We start from the raw sequence: 21,225 nt of genomic DNA, 5'->3' as shown, positions 1-21,225 counted from the left end.
TTCAGACTCTCTACAAATTTATCATCTTCAAATTCCCATGGATTATAAAAACCAAAGGGCCTGATCCTGAAGCTTAACATTGTTCCCAGTGCCAGCAAAGGCTTAAAGGATTAGATCACAAGGAGCCCAGAGAGGATAGTTTCTGTCTTAAGTGGGTAAAAAATGACCTCAAATTTGGCAGGGGCTCTCTTGCTGGAAAATCTCCCCTTTCTCATCATTGTCAAAGGGCCTACAGCATTATTATTTCTTACAATGACACTGTGACCTTTGGACACAAGGCAAAGGCTGCCAGTGATCAAAATTATTGCTGCACACACATATGGCCACTTTATGTTAGCATTTTGCAGAGTCCTAACTTTCTTATCCTCTTTTGATGTGTTCTTAAAATATTTGGGGGAAAATTGGGATACTCCCCTCCCCAATATGTTTTCAGTGTGGGGTCATAGACAATTTCTATGAAATGGTACAGATCCCAAACCAAGTCTTACTTGGATAACATTCACTTCTGTTTATTGAGTGCTGATTTAGGGCCAGGCATTGCTTTAAGGTGCTCTGGTCAAGGTGCATTGTATACTTGAAATGGGTAGTTGGAGGATATTTAGTGAGGGGATTATTTGGGGGGAAAAAAACAATTGGAAGTTACCCTGCTAGCAATAGCCTTTACCACTCATTGGCCTGAAGGAGATGAGGTTTTATGGCTTATCAGGATTCTAGGAGGGCCACCAGGCAGCAGAAGTTGGCAACTGCCAAAACTTTGGGACCTCTAGTCTCCTGGATGTGCTTCCCCTTAGTCAAATCCAATCAGAAGCCAGAGGCAAGGGATCTGGGCGGTATAGTCATCAGAGATTAGCTGCCTGGGGCACATGGCTAGGCTAAGCTGGATCTCATATCCACTTTATTGTTATCATCATGGTTATACACCACAGAAGAGAGGTTAAATAACCAGCCTAGGTTCACCCAGGTAGGGAGTGGCACTAGAAGTAGAACACAGAGAGTCACTTTCTAGAGCCTAAATTCCTAGTTACCATGCTCTCCTGCCACTGGGTGCCTCTGGGCACAAAATACTTAAAGAAGCCCAGAGTTCCTCTAGATCAATGCTGTTCTACTTATCACTTAGCAATTGTACCTTTGTCTGCACGACTACCAGGCCTCCTAACAGACCCTATGTTACAGGAAGTCAAAGACCAACAAGCATGGAGATCTCTCTTCCCATCACCCTCTGTTCACCCATGGTGCTAATCGTGGGCTGCCTCTCCTCTCAGGGATGGATGGGGCAGCCCCTACTGTTGCTTCTAGAAAGGAGAGCACATGCACCCTGCAGAGGATTTCTGTGTTCAATTTGCTGGCGCCTTTGTTTTCTGCCTCTTTCTTCCCACATTTGTCTTTCTTGGCTTCTACAGCCAAAGAGTGATACTCCAGCTTAGGCTAGACCATATCTGGTCTTTATTTCTCACATTTTTCCAAACTGGGAATATTCCAGCTTTTTGAGCAACCAGATTCAGTAACCAAGGCTTGCAGGCTATTGGTTGGACTTTCAGGAGGAAGCCAGCCAGGGAGCACAGAGAGCTTCCAGGGGTAGATTTATCTGCCATAGAACAGAATACTCAAAAACATAGATGCTAAATCCCTCATTTCCATTAGCATTCTGTGTGGGTAAAGATGTGATTCCCTCCCCCACCTTGAGAGTTAAGAAAATCTTGCAGTTCTTTGACGCATTCTGGATTATTGGGGGCTTTCTAAGTATTCCCAGAAAGGAGAATCCCTTGCCCTTTGTTTTGAAGGAAATCCTTCAATTTCCAATATAGTGCAGTAGAGCTGGAAAGTGTGCACATGTGTGTCAGGGAGATGGATCTTCAAGTATCTTTTGGTCCATGTGCCTGTCTCTGGGCCATTCTACATCATCCAAGATAGGTCTCTTTCCAGTTTTCAAAGAATAAAGTGTCCCAAAGCTTTCTTCAGAGCATGCATGATGAACTGGCATTTGTCGAAGCAATTTAATATGTTTAAAATCTAATTATTTTAACCATACAATATAATTTTGACATCATCTTTTTCTTATGAAGTTTTCCAATATATACAGGGTAGAATGAATAGTACAATGATCTCCCATATACCTATCACCCAAATTCAACAGTTACCAAGATTTTGCCAAACTTGCTTTATCTGTTTCTTTTTTATTCTTTAAAAAAAGTTTTATTGTGAAACTATTCTAAAGCAAATCCCAGAAATGTCATTTAATGCCTACATACTGAATTATACGTCTATAAAAACTATGGCCATTGGCTTCCATAGCAATGATGCCAATTCATAGTAATTTTTAAAGTAATAGCAAGAACAATCGTTACATAGTTAAACAATAATTAAGTGCCAGAAACTTTGCTTTTTGGTTTATTCAGAGCATGTTTGTGACAAGAGACTAAAGTCCATTAGAATGAATTTTAAGTTTTTTTTTTTTTTTTTTTTAAAGAGAGAGTGAGATAAAGAGACAGAGAGAGAGGGAGAGAGAGAGAGAGAGAGAGAGAGAATCTTAAGCAGGGTTCACAGTCAGTGCAGAGTCCAACGTGGGGCTCAATCCTATGAGCCTGGGATCATGACCTGAGCCCAAATCAAAAGTTGGATGCTCAACTGACTGAGCCACGCAGAGGCCCTGAAACTAGTTTTATAGAGCAGGATTAGCGCACAAATACCTCCCTGAATGAAGGGCACAAAGGTAGGGAGGTTGAACTCAAGGTAATGAAACTTGGAAATGGAAAGTTGTTGGCATTAGGGGCTTCCCTAAGCTGCCTGTGTGTTCCTCTAACAAATCTGTAACAAATCTGTAGCAAATCTTGGGGCCCCTCGTTTCTTTCCTATCTTTTACATTCCTGCACATATCCCACTCTTGCACAGCCACCGGAAAGGCTCAGGCATCTGAGGATACGCAGCCAGGAAGTTACTTGATCTGAAGCACCATTTTTAACAACATGTTCCCAAAAACACTTTCTGAGACTTGCTGGTCTTGATGTTCAAGTTCCAAAGTTCTGGTTTAATTGGACTGGGGCTGCCCATCCCTGTGCGTGGTTGTTTTCTTTTCCAGTTTCATCCTCTGAGGCTGGAGGATTCCAAATAAAAGGGTCTGCAGCAAGTATCGTGGAATACAAGGGATCCTTTGTCTCCCTGCTCTCTGGCTTATCCATTAGGAGGTGTGGATGTTTGAGAGACGTGGAGGTGGGATAGCTTCATGGGCAGGCCTTCTGACTTTAAACAGTTACTCATCATCAGAGAATGCTAGCTGCCATGCAGAATTGGTGCAGAAGGGCTCCACTCCAACACAGGGGGACTGTTTTCATTCTCTCCACATAAATATCTTGCTATGTGTTCATTATGCTCAGTCTGCAAACGAATTTCTCCCACTTTTCCTCGTGACCCAAACAGGTGGCTCAAATCCAAGTGCTTTAAATGCACTAACTGGAGTTTCTATGTTCCATTTTCAATTAATTCAGGAGGAAAGATCCAGCTGGCCCAGGACAGCTTTTGCATCAGGTATCCATGCTTTGTCCAGTCACTTGTGGCCAGAGAAGAGGAGATGAAAAGGCCTGCACAGGTTGCCCGTGGAGTTGGGAGAAGAGTTCTCACAGAAAGGATTTTGGGATAGGCAAGCACACCCAAAAAGTGTCTATCACATCTAATTTAATTACCAAAGTATCCTACAAGGAGAATAATTTTATTCCAATTTTACAGGAAGGTTAGTTGAGGTTTAGAGAATTATACTGCCTAAGATTACATATCTAGAGGTTGGAAACCCAGCTCTACATGACTCCAAACCTCATTGTCTTGCTAAAGCCTGGTCTACAGGATTCTCATTTTAATATTTATTGATTCAGTCAATAATTGTTCCCTTAATTCTAGAGAGCTGAGTAGTTTCTTTTTTATAATCTTCATCCTTTTAGAAAACACAATGACTATTTTGTATGTTTTGATGTAGGGGCCACAAAAATCACTTTAACTATTAAGTGTCAACCAGAGATTAGGAATATGTCCCCCATTTATAGGAGCCTAAGAATGATAAAAGGCACATTTTACCAGGGGGTCAGCAAACTTTGCCTGTAAAGGTCCAGGTAGTATTTTAGACTTTGTGGACCACACCATCTCTGTTACAACTATTCAATGTTATCATATTAGCACAAAGTCACTGAAGCACAAAAGTAACATGTTACATAGACAATATGTAAGTAAATGAGCATGGTTGTGATCCAAGAAAATTTTCTTTGTGGACACTGAAATTTGAATTTCATATACTCTTCATGTCACAAAATACTATTCTTCTTTTGATTTTTTTAACCATTAAAAAAAGTAAAAACCAGGGGTGCCTGGGTGGCTTAGTCGGTTGAGTGTCCAACTCTTTTCAGCTCAGGTCATGATCTCACAGTTGCTGAGATCAAGCCACATGTCGGGCTCCATGCTGACAGCGTGGAGCCTGCTAGGGATTCTCTCTTCTCCTTCTTCTTTTCTTCTTTTCTTCTTCTTCTTCTTCTTCTTCTTCTTCTTCTTCTTCTTCTCTCAAAATAAATAAATAAACTTTAAAAATGTGAAGAAAAATTACAAAACACTCTTAGTTCACAAGCCATACAAAAACAGATGGCAGGCCACATTTGGGCAGTGGGCTATCATTTGCTGACCCATGGTTTACATTATTCTCATCCTAGTATTCATGTACTCTTCAATAAACACTGAGAAGACACCAGCTATATATTAGGTGTTACGTAGACACTACATGTAGATGGAACCAGATCCCGCACTTGCATTCACAGAATTAAGGATATTTGTCCAATAATCACACCAAAATTTTAAAAATTGCTGTAGTGATAAAGGCCACTAAAGAAGAGGTAAAGGAACGTTGAGTGTGTATTACAAGGAGAGGTCATCTAACTAGGGGGAGGTCAGAGAAAGCTGCTCCATATTAAGGGAATACTTTCTAGTCATGCCCATGAGCTCCAAAGCTGAAGTTAATATTACTGCCATGATGCTCACCAGTGTTGGTATGAGTGTCTATTATGGTCGTGTCCTGCCAGTCTTACTTACCTGTGCAGTCATGTGGATTTTCACTGCAATGAGCCATCCTACATTTCTTCCCCCTGGGTTTTATCTCCTTTCTAACAAGCTGCCTTTTTAATTTGTTGAGGATCATCCTGAATTCTAGTCTGGTCCCTTGAGCCCTTTGGAACTCCATCTAGTTTCATTTTGCTTGCCATTTTAATCCTTATTAATCCTCAATTCCTTCAGCCAGGCAATCGATAAAGACATTCTATACTCAAAATAAAATCTCCTTCTTTCCTGGTGCACGGTTTTGCTGCAGTTCTAGGGTTCTAAGGATGGTTGATTCCATTTTCTTTGCCCAGAAGAGCAGCAAATACTTCCATCAGTTGGCACTAGTACAATGCCCAACTTAAACAAGTGGGTCAGAACATCTCAGCATACAATGCTAGAATATAAGATATATGGCTGTGGTGATAAAGGCCACTAAAGAAAAGATAAGGAAACGTTGAGTGTGTATTACAAGGAGAGGTCATCTAACTAGGATGAGGCCAGATAAAGCTGCTCCGTATTAAAGGAATACTTTCTAGTCATGCCCAATGCATCCAGGTACTTGATGCAGAATATGTCACTGACATGACTGGAGTTCATTTAAGCTCTAAACTCTCAGAGTCATAGTTGTAAACATTGGACTTAGAGTCAGAAAACCTAAGTTCAAATTTTAGCTCTGCAACTTAAACAGCTAAGTGACTGCAAGCACTGCTAGCTTTCAGGGTCTTCACATGGAGCTGGTGGAGAACAATGTTCCTCTGACAAAATTATAGGGTCAAGGTGCACAGAAATCAGTTTTTGTCGGATGGGAGCATCTTGTGGTTTCTGCAATAATAGATCTAGCAGAGCAATTTGATTAGTTGATATGCATTTCTATGACTACTTGTAACATTATGGGTGAAGACCTCAGAGAACATCAGTATAAGGAAGGCAATCACATTTAATTTGCTTATTACGCTGGTCACAGAGTCTGGTGGTTAAAAGATGGTAGAAATATCTTTGCTATTCCTCCCACTGAAAGGTGGGGTCTAATCCCCTTTCCCTGAATTTGGGTGGGCTTGTGTGTCACTTATAGCAAATAGGACACAACAGAAGTAATGCTTCAGGACTCCTGAGGCAACATCAGTTCCCCTGCATTCTCAGGGAATGCTCACTATGGGGAAGCTAGAAGTTAGGCACCTTACCTGTAAGAAAACCAATTACCCTGAGACCACTATGCTGGGGAGGCGTGTATCAGTGCTCCAATCATCAGCCCCAGCTGAGCCCAGCTGACACCCTGTACCACCTGCCAGCCATACTGAATGAACCAACTTGGGTGTCCAGCCCAGTTGAGCTTCCAGGTGACTGTGACCCAGCCAACATCTGAATGCAACTGCATGAGAGACCCCGGGAGATGATTTTCCAGATGGGCCATTCCCAAATTTCTGATCCCCAAAACCAAGGCAAAACAATGGAAGCTGCTATGTTCTGGGGCAATTTGTTATGTAGCAATACTGCCAGCAATAATAACTGGAATCTCTAGTCACAATAGCAAATAAATATGACCGTAGACCAGGGTAGTTGCTAAAGATGCTCCTGGTGGTGACATAAAACAACTTTAAAATGTTAGAGTTACAGATACTGATTGTAACTTCTTTGTGTCCCTAGGACAGAATCAAACGAGAGGACAATGGGAGTGATGGGTTGAGGTCCAAGCCTTGGTTATCTCCCATTGCCAGTGGGGTGTTAGAGATGACATTTTAAGTGTGATATTGATTCTTTTGAGCATGTAACAATCGTAACTGCTTAACACCATCAGGCAAGGGCTGGTTTCACTTCCATATATTATCTATGAAGGACAGACCACATCTGAAACTTAGTCAACACTTTAAAGTGTATGTACATTTGCTTATGATAAAAAACAGAAAAGGCTGAGAAAGGAAGAGTCGAGTTAGAAATACAACTACCCAAATCCCATTTTTATAAAACTATTTTAACCTGGTTGACTTTAACTGGCAGCATATGACAAAATCCAAGATGGAATTTTTTCATGAGAGTATGTAAGGCATAATGAGATCTCTCAACTTTGAAGGATCTCTACAGGGGTCCTCAAGTGTTTTGTTTGATTTATAAGTAAGTGTTTTATTGAAGTATTACACACATACACACACACACACACACACACACACACACACACAGAAAAGTGCACTAAGGACAGTTAAGTGTATTTTTTACAAGTTGACTACACTTAGGGAATGAGAGTGCAGGTCTGAAAATGGAACATTACCAGCTGTCCAGGAATGCCTTTGTACCCACCTCCTGTCACAACCCAACCTTCAAAGGTAACCATCATTCTAAGTTCTAACACAATAGATTGGCCTGTTTTTGAACTTAAAAAAAAAAGAGAGAATCATATACTATGTATTGTTTTGTTCTGGCTGCTTTTGCTCAATATTATGTTTCTGAAATTTTCACATGTGGTCAGATGTCATTGGAATTTGTCCATTTCCACTGTGTTGATATGCCATAGATTTACTTATGCATTCTTCTGTTTGTGGTCTCAATAATATTTTATTCAACTTAATCAGGAATTTGCAGCTCTAGTTGGAACCAGTCCACTGAAGTTCCTGAGCATCCAGTGTGGTAGCTTTTTGGAATATGGTCTCACTGTGGTTGAATTGATCTTCCACTATAGAGACTCTGAATGGCAACCATTATCTTTGATGAATTTTTTAATGGCTAAAAAAAAACATGCAGAGTTGTCTCTGTACCATGTTAATGACTTCAAGTGAGTCATTGTAGTCCTTTTGGGCTGCATCCTTTGGGACGTGGCTCTAAAAAATGTCAGGGGCATCTGGGTGGCTCAGTTGGTTAAATGTTTGACTTCCACTCAGAAGCTGTGCTGACAGCTCAGAGCCTGGAGCCTGCTTCCAATTCTGTGTCTCCCTCTCTTTCTGTCCCTCCCCTGCTCACACTCTGTCTCTCTCAAAAATGAATAAACATTAAAAATATTTTTTTTAATGTCAGTAGTTCTTGTTGAAGGTAAGTTTACAGCAAGGAAAATGTTGAGTCAAGAAAATCATGCTCATGAGGTTTCTTTCAAAGGATCAAGCAAATCAAATTTCTAAATTACAGTTTATAGTTTTTGTGGGCTTGTGAAGAATAAATTCATGTTAGCTTCAGAAGCCATGCCACAAGGCAACTCTGATTATGTGACAATATCGTGTGACATTAGACTCATATTAGGAAATAGAATCCATGCAATTCACACCTGTTTGAAAAAAGCAAGCTCATTGACACTTTCTGACAGCAATGATAACTGCAGAAAACAAAGGCAATCAACAAGGTTTGGGGTAGGAACAGGCTATGACATCTGGCTACAACTTAGAACCCCATCTGACTAGGTGACTCTTCTTTTGTATAAAACTTGGGGACTTTGTGTTAAACCTAAAGATCCTCTGCACATGATTCTTTACTTAGATTCTTTTTTTTTTTTTTTTTTAATTTTTTTTTCAACGTTTTTTATTTATTTTTGGGACAGAGAGAGACAGAGCATGAACGGGGAGGGGCAGAGAGAGAGGGAGACACAGAATCGGAAACAGGCTCCAGGCTCCGAGCCATCAGCCCAGAGCCTGACGCGGGGCTCGAACTCACGGACCGCGAGATCGTGACCTGGCTGAAGTCGGACGCTTAACCGACTGCGCCACCCAGGCGCCCCATTACTTAGATTCTTTAACACACACCTTTATGCAGTGTTATTTTAGGGAGAATTCTACCCCCAGAAACCTCTAATTCACCCAGCATCGACTGTACATGTTGCTGCAAGGTGAATTCTTTTTTTCAGGAGTTAGTTTCTTAAAACCTAGACACTACTTCTTGCTTGGCTCATTTTTTGTATTTGTGGTGGTGATCTTGCATTAATTGAGGTAATAGTAACTGATATAGCAAATAATCCCCCAAATATCAGTGGTTCAACATAAGACATATGTATTTTTTCCTCATGTAACAGTCTAATGCTGGTCTTCCTGGTCAGAGGGCAGCCTTCCTGGTGACATTCAGGAGTTCAGTTTCTTTTCATTTTGTGTTTCTGCCTCCCCAGAGCCTCAGTGTCCTTTGCAATTTAGATGGCAAATGAGGAAAGAGAAAATAGAGAAGATACTTAGATCTGGAAAGGACACATATCACCATCACTCACTGGGTGGGAACTAATCATGTGGGCCTGCTTAGATGCAAGGGGTTCTGGGAAAAGTAATCTCCTTCTGGGCAGCTGCTTTCTGGGGAACTACCTGATCACAGTGTAAGGAGCAAACATTCTGGTGGAGAACCAACTGTCAACTGCATTATTTTACAAGAAACGATATGACAACAACTGACACTTGTTTGATTTTAAGTAAAGTACGTGACTCTAAGGCTTCAAAATTGAGTGTGCAAAAAAATATAATTTTAGATCCTATGACTTGAAACAATTTGCATTTTGAAACTCTTATCCTTCCAGTACAGCAGGATGATTTGAGTTCTCTACGGTGTTTCTTTTCCAGAATTTATGCCAGGGTTCTAGAAGACATCACTGAGATATTGGGGGCAAGACAGGAATCTGTCACTGGTCCATCTGTTGATATAGGTTCTCATGAGATGTCTACTATAGCAGAAGTCATGTACTTTTATTCTATAGGTTTTGTCATGCTATTCTCAGGGCATGGAGATCTTCCCATGTCTTCCCCCAGATGAGTCATCTAGAAAAGAAGTATTTAGGTCATAGCGTGCTGTTTCCCTTTTTTTCTGAGACCCCAGATCCCTCTCCAGCACCACTCTCTGAATCCCTACCCCAAGTGGAGGAGTTTAGCTAAAAATTCTAATTTTTTTAGTGTTTATTTTATTTTGGGGGAGACAGAGGAGAGTGCAGAGAGAGAGGAGACACAGAATCCGAAGCAGGCTCCAGGCTCTGAGCTGTCAGCACAGAGCTCAATGTGGGCTCAAACCCACGAACCGCGAGATCATGACCTGAGCCGAAGTTGGACGCTTAGCCGACTGAGTCACTCAGGTGCCCTAGTAGCTAAAAATTCTAATGAGAAAATTCCTCTTGTTTCATGTTTCTGATCAAGATGTTTTATCTAACGCCAAATCCTCCTTCTTTTCCCTGAAGTTCAGACTATTCCTCAAACATGCAAGATATATATTACTACCTCCAGATGTTTGCATTTTTGATCAGTTATGGATCTCTAGCACTTAAAACAGTACTTAAGACATAATCATTACTCAATAAATATTTGTGCAACGAATTGCCTTCAAGACAGGTGATATACTGTGTTTTACAGAATTGAATTTTACAGAAATGAATACTGTGATTTAGAAAGGCTAAGAAATCTGCAGAAGTTTCTAAAGCTAGTAAATTGGAGTGTCAGGATTTTAACGAAAACAGTCTACTTTCATATTTGTTAAAAAATAAATATGATATAAATGTTCTACCTTGTTCTAATTCATCTATAGTGCATTAGGAAGAGCCCTGGACTCAGAGTATGAAAACTTCTTGGTTTGCTATATTTGCAACTTTGGGCAAATCACTTTATCTGTCTCACTTTCCCCATCTGCAGAGTAAAAATAATGACACATCTCTTGCAGATGATTGGCAAGTTTAGATGATGATGAATTGAGCACTAAGATGGTAGATAATTATGTCAGTGATCTGTGGTTGCAACAATACACACAGTGTAACAGATGACCACACAATCACAGTGGCATACAGCAATAGATTGATCACTAACACATCTGAGGTCAGCTGGGATTCAACTGGGTATCTCAGCTGATCTTGACCGGACTATTTTATGTATTTGGGGTTAGGCTGTCTGTCAGCTGATCTAGGGTGGCCTTGGCTGGGATGACTGGGTGATTCAGCTCTGTTCCATCTGTGTCTCATCCTCTAGCAGGTTAGCCTGAAAGTGTTGTCATGGTGATAACAGAGGCACAAGAGAGCAAGGGAAGCACATAAATTCTCTAAAGGCAAGGCTCAGAACTAGCACACCATCACTTCTCCTGCATTCTGTTAACTGAAGCAAATCACATAGCCTAGCCCAGATTTAAGGACTGGGGGAATTGACTATCCTTTTTTGTGGAAGATATTCAAAGTCACATGGTAAGGAACACAGAGATAGGAAAAATAATTGGGCTGTTAACACATTCAGTCTTTCACAGTGATCAATACATTTTAGTTCAATTTGAGGTACATTTGGGCATATTAAACACCAAATCCACTTAGCAATCCCTCTGGAATAAATTTCATCAACTCAGCCTCTTCCTCCTCTGTCCCATGGGACAAATTTCTAGCTACCTTATGGAAAGGAAAATGACGGATGAATAGTTCTCAGTGGAGAAAGGCCTGCTTTCTAACCGGAGATGGTCCCCTATTGCCCAAATGTCCATTATTAGCAGATTACCTTCTGGTCTAGCTCACCTTCTCTTCTCCCCCAGCAAAAGGAAAGTCACCCTCTGATCTCCAAGTTTAGCATTTTTATATTCAGAGGGACAGGCAAAAAAATCCCATTAACATAGTGATCTTGCACACCTACCAAGGTCCTTCTAGTATGGTCTCAGGGTGTAGTAGGCATGGCCTGGTGTTCCCATGGACCTTCACTTCCCAACTTTTGTCCATTACACTGACTCTGAGGATGAGTATAGGGTTAGATGAGCTCAGAAGTCATGGTAGGATGGGGGAGGCAGTGAGGGACTTCTGTTGGGACTTCTGTTTGTTTTCCTCCAGAATATTTGATAGAAAACACACCCTACATTACAAAGCTGATTTCCTTCTAAAATTCCCATCTGGTCTTCCTGTGGTATTGACAATCCTTCTAGTAACATATCTATGACATTTTTCTCATAAACAAATTGCTCTGGCCCTGTTTGCTAAGAGAGTATTTGCCTTCTACCTGTTCTAGGTTTCAGTATAAAGTTTTTCTCACATTAACTAATTTTTCTAATAGTCTTGAGGTCTGTGGGTGAGTGGCCTTGGTTTATAGCCTTCCCATAAAATTCATTTCCATATGGCAAGACTTCAATAGATATGTGTTCCTGTTTAAAACTTAACCATATCTTTTTTTCTTTACATACTCCACGATGTAATTTATAAGGATATGTCTTGATGTGCATGCCTTTGACTAAACATAAAATGAACAATTTTCCTTTCCATTAAGCTTACATCAAAAATGCTGGTTTGGGTCCTAATAAAACATCCCATTGCATATATGGAGAGGAGTGTATTTAATGGAATCTTTTTGTTGAGAAACTCAGATTATCAACATTCTTAGTTGCTTTCTGGTTTGTCCTGTCCATAAACAAAGGAGAAAGCACTAGGTGTCATATTTCCACAACAGATTCTTACTGCTATGCTACTGTAACTGTATTAGATATTTCCACCATGCAGGTGACAGACTTTAGAAGCTATTATAACAGACACTTGGTTATTATCCCAGAGCCTCAACTCATCCTAACCATGCTGGACTATAATCCTCTACACAGGGGAGTCTTGAAAATCTATATCCATGTGAAGAGAGGGCAGGTGCCTTCCAGCCTAGTTCTATGGTCAGAGTTTTCAATAATTGTACCTTATTGGATTCCCACAATGGTGTTGTGAAGACTGGGAGACAGATGTTATAAGCACTTGGTCTAAGTCCCATTCCTATAAAGTGGGGTCTGTTCTCCAGCTCAGGCTTTCTGACTCGTGGGCTGGGATTTTCCAGTGCAATACACTATAAAAACCTGTTTGTACTAACAATAATAGTGATAGATTCTTTTTATTGGGCTTTTATTATATACTAGACTGTATTCTCAATGCTTGACATGTATTCATTCAGTCAATCTTCAAAACAGGTATATGTTGTGGGTTTTATAATTATTATTAACGTCACCATCATTGGCATTTTACTAAGGTGGAAGCTGAGAGAGATTAAATAATTTGTCAAGGTTGCATGGCTGGTGAATAAAAGAGCTGCAATTTGAACTCAATTAAAAGCCAACGCTCTTGACCCCTGCAATACATGGATGAATATTGACTGATGTATATGACTTAAGGTGAACACAAAGTCAACCTGGAACCTTACCTATCGATACCGTTGCCATGTTAAATCCTAGTACATTCATCATCATCTTGTTTTTTTCTGTAGGTCTCCTCTGTGCATGCTTGTGCCCGTGCACACACACATGGTTGGAATATTACCCAACTTACCTCCAGATTGCAACCCAAAGAATGTTCTTATAATCCAAACAAAGTAATCCCTTCTGTTAATCCTTCTCTCCCACTAGTCATCTCTTCTGTGCCAATCTCCTTCAGACTTACTGTCTTCAGCCATAAATGATAAATTAATTGTTCATCTGGATTTTATCTCTACTTTAAAATACCATTTATTATTTCCTTTTGATTGCAAAAATAGTATACACTTACTGAAAAAATCAGGAAAACAGAAAAGTAGAGAAAATAAATTAAAACTACCCATACACTTTCTGCTTCCCTGAGATAAACAGTTAACATTTTTTTCTATCTACTTCCACACATCCTTCATATAAGTAGATCATACCACAGTACTATTTTGTACCAGCTCTTTTCACTTAAGGTATCATGAACATTCTCATGTTTTGTTAACTATATGGTGATGTCTCACATCTACATAGGATCCCATTGTATTAATCAGTATAGTAACTTAAGTAATACACTTGAGGGGAGCACCCTTTCACACACATACATGTCCCATTCCTGGTAATTTCTTTAGGAACAAGTCCTAGAAGTGACATTGCTAGATCTAAAGTGTCTGTTTTCAGGGTCTTAGTAACAGTTGTCAAATTCTACTCTAGAAATACATATCATTTGACACTTCCATGAGGGTTTATTTTTTTAGGTTTATTTATTTATTTTGAGAGAGAGAGAGAGAGAGAGAGAGAGCGCACAAGTGAGGAAGGGGCAGAGAGGAGAGACAGAATCCCAGGCAGGCTCTTTGCCATCAGTGCAGAGCCTGACATGGAGCTCGAACTCACAAACTGAAACGGTGACCTGAGTTGAGATCAAGAGTCAGACGCTCAACCAACTGCGCCACCCAGGCCTCACTGACCCTTCTATGAGGATTTAAAGGGAATGTCTGAACGTGTTTTGAACACACCTCTACAAGGACCAAGGCTGCTGTGTACTCTCCTAGTCTACCTCTGGCTGTCCCAAGCCGAGATGACCTATGTACTCACTGTGGGATCACTGATACCCACCTCCCCAAAGGCAGATAGATTCCTCTCTGCTCAGTCTGAGGTTGTTATCCATCCCATTTCACAACAATGGGAAACCTACTTCGTAAGAAATAAGCTCCCTTCTACAGGTTCAGGAGTCAAACCCTCTTTGCTACTGTCTTGGAAGTGACCAGGTGATTCTATCAGTGCCACGCAACCAGCCTTTGATTTTTCTAAGAACACATTCCTCCTGACTTGACTTCTTACAAGTTTAGAAATACCTATGTAATTAGTGCTTCTTAGAACCTGCATCATAAAAACTCTGCTGAAATGAAAACTGGCAGTAAAGATGTCAGGTAAATGAAATTTAATCTTCAATTGTTCACTAAAATATTTCTTGGTATGTTAAGATGGTAAGACACAATGTGTGTTTTCCAGGAGGTCACAGTCTAGAAGGGGAGGCAGAGAACTAGACTGATACAGAATACTGGGGACACATGCAATAAGCAGAATGTTACATAGGGCTTTTTCTGGTGTCTTTAAACGATCACCAGTGGGAGATAAATACAACCCAGTAACAAAAGTGTTGTCAGACACATTTCCAGACGAGATGGGATGAGCTTTGCTTCTCTAACCATCTTATTCTCCTACAAGCCTATATAAAAGGACTTACTGAGGTTTGTTAGAGAGTTTGAGATTGAGGTTTTGGTGGAAAGTTGCTCCCTCTTGGGGGAAATGGGAAGGGGGTGCTTTCCCTTCCTGCCAGCCAAGTGAGAAGGGCTCATAAAGCTAATTACCTGGAAGAAAGAGGGACTCCCTCTCTGTGCCTGACTGCTCTGTGCATTCATAGTTCTTCTCACTGAACCTTTTGAGCAGGTTAGAGTAATTGGTGAGAGATGGCAGGGAGAGTGGAACAGCCCCAACTTCATTTTAGGTACAGGGAAGGTTGTTGAGTTTCTGGGTAGGCCAGTTGCACAGTAGAGCCTGATCTGGAGCCATCTTTTCATGACCCTAAACACCAAGGAGGCAGAGAGACAGCAGCAGCAGGATGCTGTGAAGTATACCCTTGGGAGCTGGAGATGAAGGGATGGAGGTGTGTTGATGAGGTCCCCTTGGAGCAGAGAGCTTCTTCCTGCCAGAGAATTGTGCCCCTGAAAACATCTTCATGAGTACCCCTCCAGGAAGTCAGCATTTGGAAACCTAACACAATAGGGCAGGAAAACAGCAGCATCAATTAAGATACCCCTTGACCCCACACCCCAATTCTCTGGGTTTCTGGATCACTGGTTGTATTCTCCACCATTCTACATGACTGAGCAGGAATGACTCACCTGAACTATGTATTTCTATGTCTTGTCCAAAGCTATGGCTGGAGACATCATCCAATCTACAGATTTCCAGATTTGGTTCCTGGGAAGAATTTGTTTCCTTTTTTGTCTTAACTGCCAGTAACCTCAGGACCATCTCCTTGCCCAGTGGTGGCAATTAATCTGTCTCTTGTATCTAGACACATCACTGTGTGCTCCCTTTAAGTGGCCTCTGCCCTTTTAATTGTGTTATTTAACAATTCATTTCATTTTGCAAACTACCTCGGGCCACTTTTTAAGTGTTGAGGCAAACCTTAGGCGGGGAGGTGTTTCCCAATGTGAGATGTGAGAAGTCACATACTGACTGTGGTCCGAAAATCTAGAACAAAGGGGATCTGCTATCCAAATAAACAAATGACTGTAGCTGAAAGCAGGAGAGTGTAAACAGGACTCTAATCAGTGGATTTGCTAAGCAAGCATAGTTCTTGTTTTTAGGAAATTAGCCAGTTTACTCATATATATTTTTATGTGCTAAGGTCTCCAGTTACAAAAAGTCCTAATTTGTGGTGCTTGTTTTAGCTTTAACCAAAAACATTACCACTTGAAGCCAGTCAGGCAATATTGTGGTTTTTTTTTTAATTTTTTTTTCAATGTTTATTTTTGAGAGAGAGAGAGAGAGAGAGAGAGTATGAGCAGGGGAGAGGTAGAGACAGAGGGAGACACAGAATTCCAAGCAGGCTCCAGACCCTGAGCTGTCAGTACAGACCCCCACACAGGGCTCAAGCTGATGGACCGTGAGATCATGACCTGAGTCGAAGTCGGACGCCCAACCTACTGAGCCACCCAGGTGCCCCTAGTTGTTCTTTTTTTTTAATGTTTATTTATTTTTGAGAGAAAGAACAAGTGGAGGAAGGACAGAGAGAGAGGGGAACAGAAGATCCAAACTGGGCTCTGCACTGACAGTCCTCAGCCTGATGCAGGGCTCAAACTTACTAACTGCCAGATCATGACCCTAGCTGAAGTTGGATGCCTAACCACTGAGCCACCCAGGTGCCCCGGTCAAAGAATATTAGTAAAAATTCATTTATTTCTATGATTTTTTAATCACCAAAGATTATTTATTTGAAAGTATAAAGCAATAAGAATATTTTTCAAATTTTTGCTTATTGACTCAGTGGGGGCCTGCTATGGGCCTGACCCTGAGGATATAAGAAGAAACACAATGGATGTGGTTTTGCCATGGCAGACTTTACAGTCTGGCAGGACTGTTTGCTTGTTGTACAATGGTTGTTCCCATTACTATTAATTAATTAACAATAATACCTTTGTTTTGTCTCAATACCTCAGTAGCAAATCACCACAAAATGTAGCAACCTAAAACTGCTTCTTAAAATTTTTGCTGGCAAATTTGTGGGTTGGAAATTTAGGCAGGGCTCTCTTAAATGGCCGAAATCAAGCACTGCTGTAGCTCAGGTAGGCTACCGATGGAGGCCCCTTTGCATGGCCTTTCCAGCAGAGTGGTCTCAGGGTAGTTATGTTTCTTGCATGGTAATTGGCTTCCCCAGAACACGCATCCCAAGAGAAACAGCACAAACCACATAGGTTTTCTGCTTGGCCTTTTTCTTTTGTGACCCAGCTTTGGAAGCAGCATTACTTCTGCTGTATTCTAGTGGTTACAATCACATCACCGGGATTAGCTCAGATTCAAGTGCAAGGGACAGAGAACAGATTTTTTTGATGAGAGGAGTCCCAAAGAATTTGAGGTCATGTTTTAAAACCACCACCATCATAATCTGCAAGAGAAACTTTTCAAGGGCATCTGGTCCTGTGAGATTTATGTGATTATTTAGGGGACCCGCTGCAGATAAGGCTGAGGCCATTCTTAAACATGACTGGGATTTGAATCGACACCAATAAAGCCTCCTCCACTTTCCTTCCTCCTACTGTTTCTGTGAAGCTAATTGAGGCAATGGTTTCCCTGCCCCCATTTCCCTATTCCGTTTAATATCAGGCTTCTTAATAGCTATTTTGGGACAAAAGCCTAGGCTGTCACAACCAGTACCAGCATTAATAACTGTAGTATGTTGGAAAAGGAGAAATTTTTACTTTGTTCAAACAAGAGCTTTCTTGTTTGGATTTGCCAGTACAATAGCCAAACGAACATATTTAGTCTTGGTCCTGGCACAGAATTAAGAGCAGAAAACTTTAGGTTATTAAGAACAGCAGGTGTCATATACGGATCACAATACAGAAACACCTCTGAGACATAGTTACTGAGTCATTAATCTATTTCTACCTGTAAACTTTCTGAGTTCCTTTCTTCCTTTTCCTCCCTTTCCCTCTCCCTCTCCCTCCCCCTCCCCCTCCCCCCTCTTCTTCTTCTTCTTCTTTTTCTTCTTCTTCTTCCTTCTTCTTCCTTCTTCTTCCTTCTTCTTTTTCTTATGCTTCTTCACTTTTCTGAATTTCTGAAGTGTAGACATCCTTGCTGCCACCTGACTCTGGGAGGATTTTACTGAGGAACAAGATGCTCCCTGGTCCAATGTTGAGGATCCTTGCTTCCCCTTAAAAAGATATTTAAGGAAACATTTTGTACCTAACAACCTTCTGAACTAGCTGACGGTATAGATATTATTATATCACTTTTGCCGTGGTCCCACTAAGCAAGAAATTTCTTGATGCCTCTCATTCCTCCCCAAATTGTCCAGACACATAATGCAAGTACAGACACATAATGTTGTAAAATGTGTTTCTTCTGAGGGTCTTGGTAAAAAGGTTAAAAGCCACCTGCTATAAACACCATACATGACTTTCAGAGACTAACCTGGTGCACAATGCTAGTGCCTAAAAGATTCAGACCTGCAGCCCACAGCAGAGGGCAGGTGTTCATGGGGCTGTGTGAGACCCATGTTCAACAGCAACATTATGTGCTAGCTTAGACTGGCTGAGACCTCCAGTCTCTCTGCCTGGTGGCGGGAAATAGTGTTGACCCTTTTGACCTGTCTGCCTTATGAAATTGTACCTCTCTCCTTTGTGTAATCTCAGCACCCAAATTATGCTAGAGGGAACCTGCTTGCAGAGTAGAAGCTGTCCTTCCTGAACTGTTACAGGCAAGAGAAGCTGGTGTCAGGCGAGGGGGTTCGTGTTCCTTCATAAGCCACAAGTGCCAGTGTGTTGCTTCAGCGGTAGAGGTTCTGAGTGTGGCCTGTCTCTCAGGAGGGAACTCGCAGCAAGCTGACCAAAGCAACTTGGGGTCAACCCAGGATTGGGGAGACGGGCGAGATTGTGGTGCTTACTGCCTCATAGGACAGGATGGATGAGGGCTATGTTGAGAGACAGTGGTTTAGGAATAAGCTGGAGGTGTTGTTTGTCAGTTTCTCCAGTGAAGGCTGGCCCCATCCTTGCTGGCAAAGCCATCTGTAATTTTGGGTCAGGACTGCTGGCAGTGGCATCTAAGTCCCAGTTGTCCAGCTGTGGTGGGGGTGGTGTTTCTTAGGCCAAGGACTTTAACTGTTAGATTTGTTCCAGAACCAAGGGTGAAGCTACTTTCACACTGGAGTAGTACCAGTCTCTCTTTGGGATCGCAACCACGCCTCCCCTTTATCTCCTACCGCAGGGCACATGGGAATCTCTCCTCACCACCTTTTAAAGCTATTCAAAACACAGTAAGTCTTTTTAAATCCCTTGCTTTTAGGACACTGGTGCCAACAGATCTTCATTTATATAACTAAAGGCACCACTTATGTGATTTTCTGCTGGTAGAGGAAGACTTGCTTCGTGGTGCATTTTTAGGGTCTATACTCAAAGTAGCTAGAAACATCTCTCATTTAAGAGAGAAAAATAACTAAATAATCTCTAATAGTCCATGTTTCTGGTGAAGGCTGCTGCAGCATCCAAATCAGAAGGTTGCTGAGTAAGCAAGAAAACCAAACTACAGTCAAACTCCAGGAGAGCTAAGTTCAGGTTTGCTATCTTCACCAGCCCGAGCAGTGTTTGACGTGGTAGGTACTCAATGAAATTTGTCATGTAAATATATGACCAAGAGGAATTAGAATTAAAGGCCCAAGTCTGGAAAACCTGTCCCTGTTACACACTAGGGAAGTTTCTGGCCTTGGGTTGGACGACAACTCCTGTGTTCATCACAAGGGTTGTTGATCCACTGGTGCTAAGGGGGACACTGCTAAACTTGATCATTATATGGCTATTTCTTCCTGTGTGTCCAGGGCTGAGCTACCTCTGTTTTGCTCTTCACATCCTTCCTTCTGATATGGTAATACATTTAATCAATCCCTCGTGCCCTCAAGCTAGTCTGTTCAGCTCAGGTGCCAAGATGAAATTTCCTCTTCTGGAGTTTTGTCTGTTCAGAAGAGCACAGCAGAAAGCAGAACTCAGGTTTAAAACCTAAGATCTCAAGCAGAGGCTATGAATAGGTTTTTAGGGACTTAACAGAATTGTACACAGACTTCCTGATTTGTGTGAGCATTTTTCTAGGGACAGAGTCCAGATTTAATTAGATTCTTTAAAGGATCAGTGACCACAAACTAGTTAAGTTTATAGGATTCTGTTCCTTCCCATATAGTCTCCAACCCATTGGGTATATTGTGTTGCTTCCTAAGAATTTCAGCTAAGAACCACAGAATCATTTGGGATTGATTTATTAGGCATTAATTAAACACCTACTGCATACCACCCACAGTACAAGTGTTTTAGCCAGTTTTGGCTGCTATAACAAACTATCATAGACTGAATGGCTTATAAACAACAGAAATTTATTCCTCACAGTTCTGGAGGCTAGATGTCTCATATCAGGCTGCCAGTATGGGCAGACTCTGGTGAGAACTCTCTTCTGGGCTACAGATTGCCTACTTCTCATGGTATGATCACATGGCTGAAAAACAGTGAGCTAGCTCTCTGGCCTCTTCTTCTGAGACACAAATCCTATTTATGAAGGTTCCACTCTCATGATCTAATTACCTCCCAAAGGTCCCACTTTCAGATATTCTCACACTGGGGATTAGATTTCAACATATGAGTTGGGGACAGCATGGGGCAGGGCACAAACACAGCATAACAACTAAGCACTGAGGTATGAATGCTAACATGGTATGGTCGGTAAAGAGCTTGCACCTGGGTAGGGGAGGAAGGCAAATAAATTAACTGATACTGCTTAACATTCAATTAGAGAGAAGTGCAATTAGAGATTAGAGAGATACTGGGTGCAAAAAGGAGAATTGAAATTATAGCACGTGGTCAAGGGAAGGCTTCTAGGAAGAGTAAACTCTTTGGAAAATATTTTACAGTGTTACAGAACATTATTTAGTCTCAGAAACAGGCTTGAGGGACGAAGGCTATTCTGGAAGAGAAAATAATATGTATGTGAACATGGAGTTGTGAAATGAGATGGCATGTTTTGATTAGGGCAGTGTGAGATAAAGTCACAGAAGTAGTTTGAGCTTTGTTTGCAAAACTGAGTTTAAGCAAAGGTATGATATGAAGTGTGCTTTAGAAACCTCATTCTACAAGCACTATTAGACAGATTGGTTGGAAGTGGAGTAGATGGGGTGGGAACACACCAGTGGTGTAGGGATGGGAAGGAGGAGAATGGAGACAAATGCAATGTTTAGGCAATGTTGACAGAGAAGGAAAAATGGACTTGGAGATTCTTTGTGTGTGGGTGAAG

This window comes from Panthera leo, chromosome A3 (assembly GCF_018350215.1).
Source record: "Panthera leo isolate Ple1 chromosome A3, P.leo_Ple1_pat1.1, whole genome shotgun sequence".
In the NCBI taxonomy this organism is placed as follows: Eukaryota; Metazoa; Chordata; class Mammalia; order Carnivora; family Felidae; genus Panthera; species Panthera leo.
Note: the sequence above shows the minus strand (reverse complement) of the source record.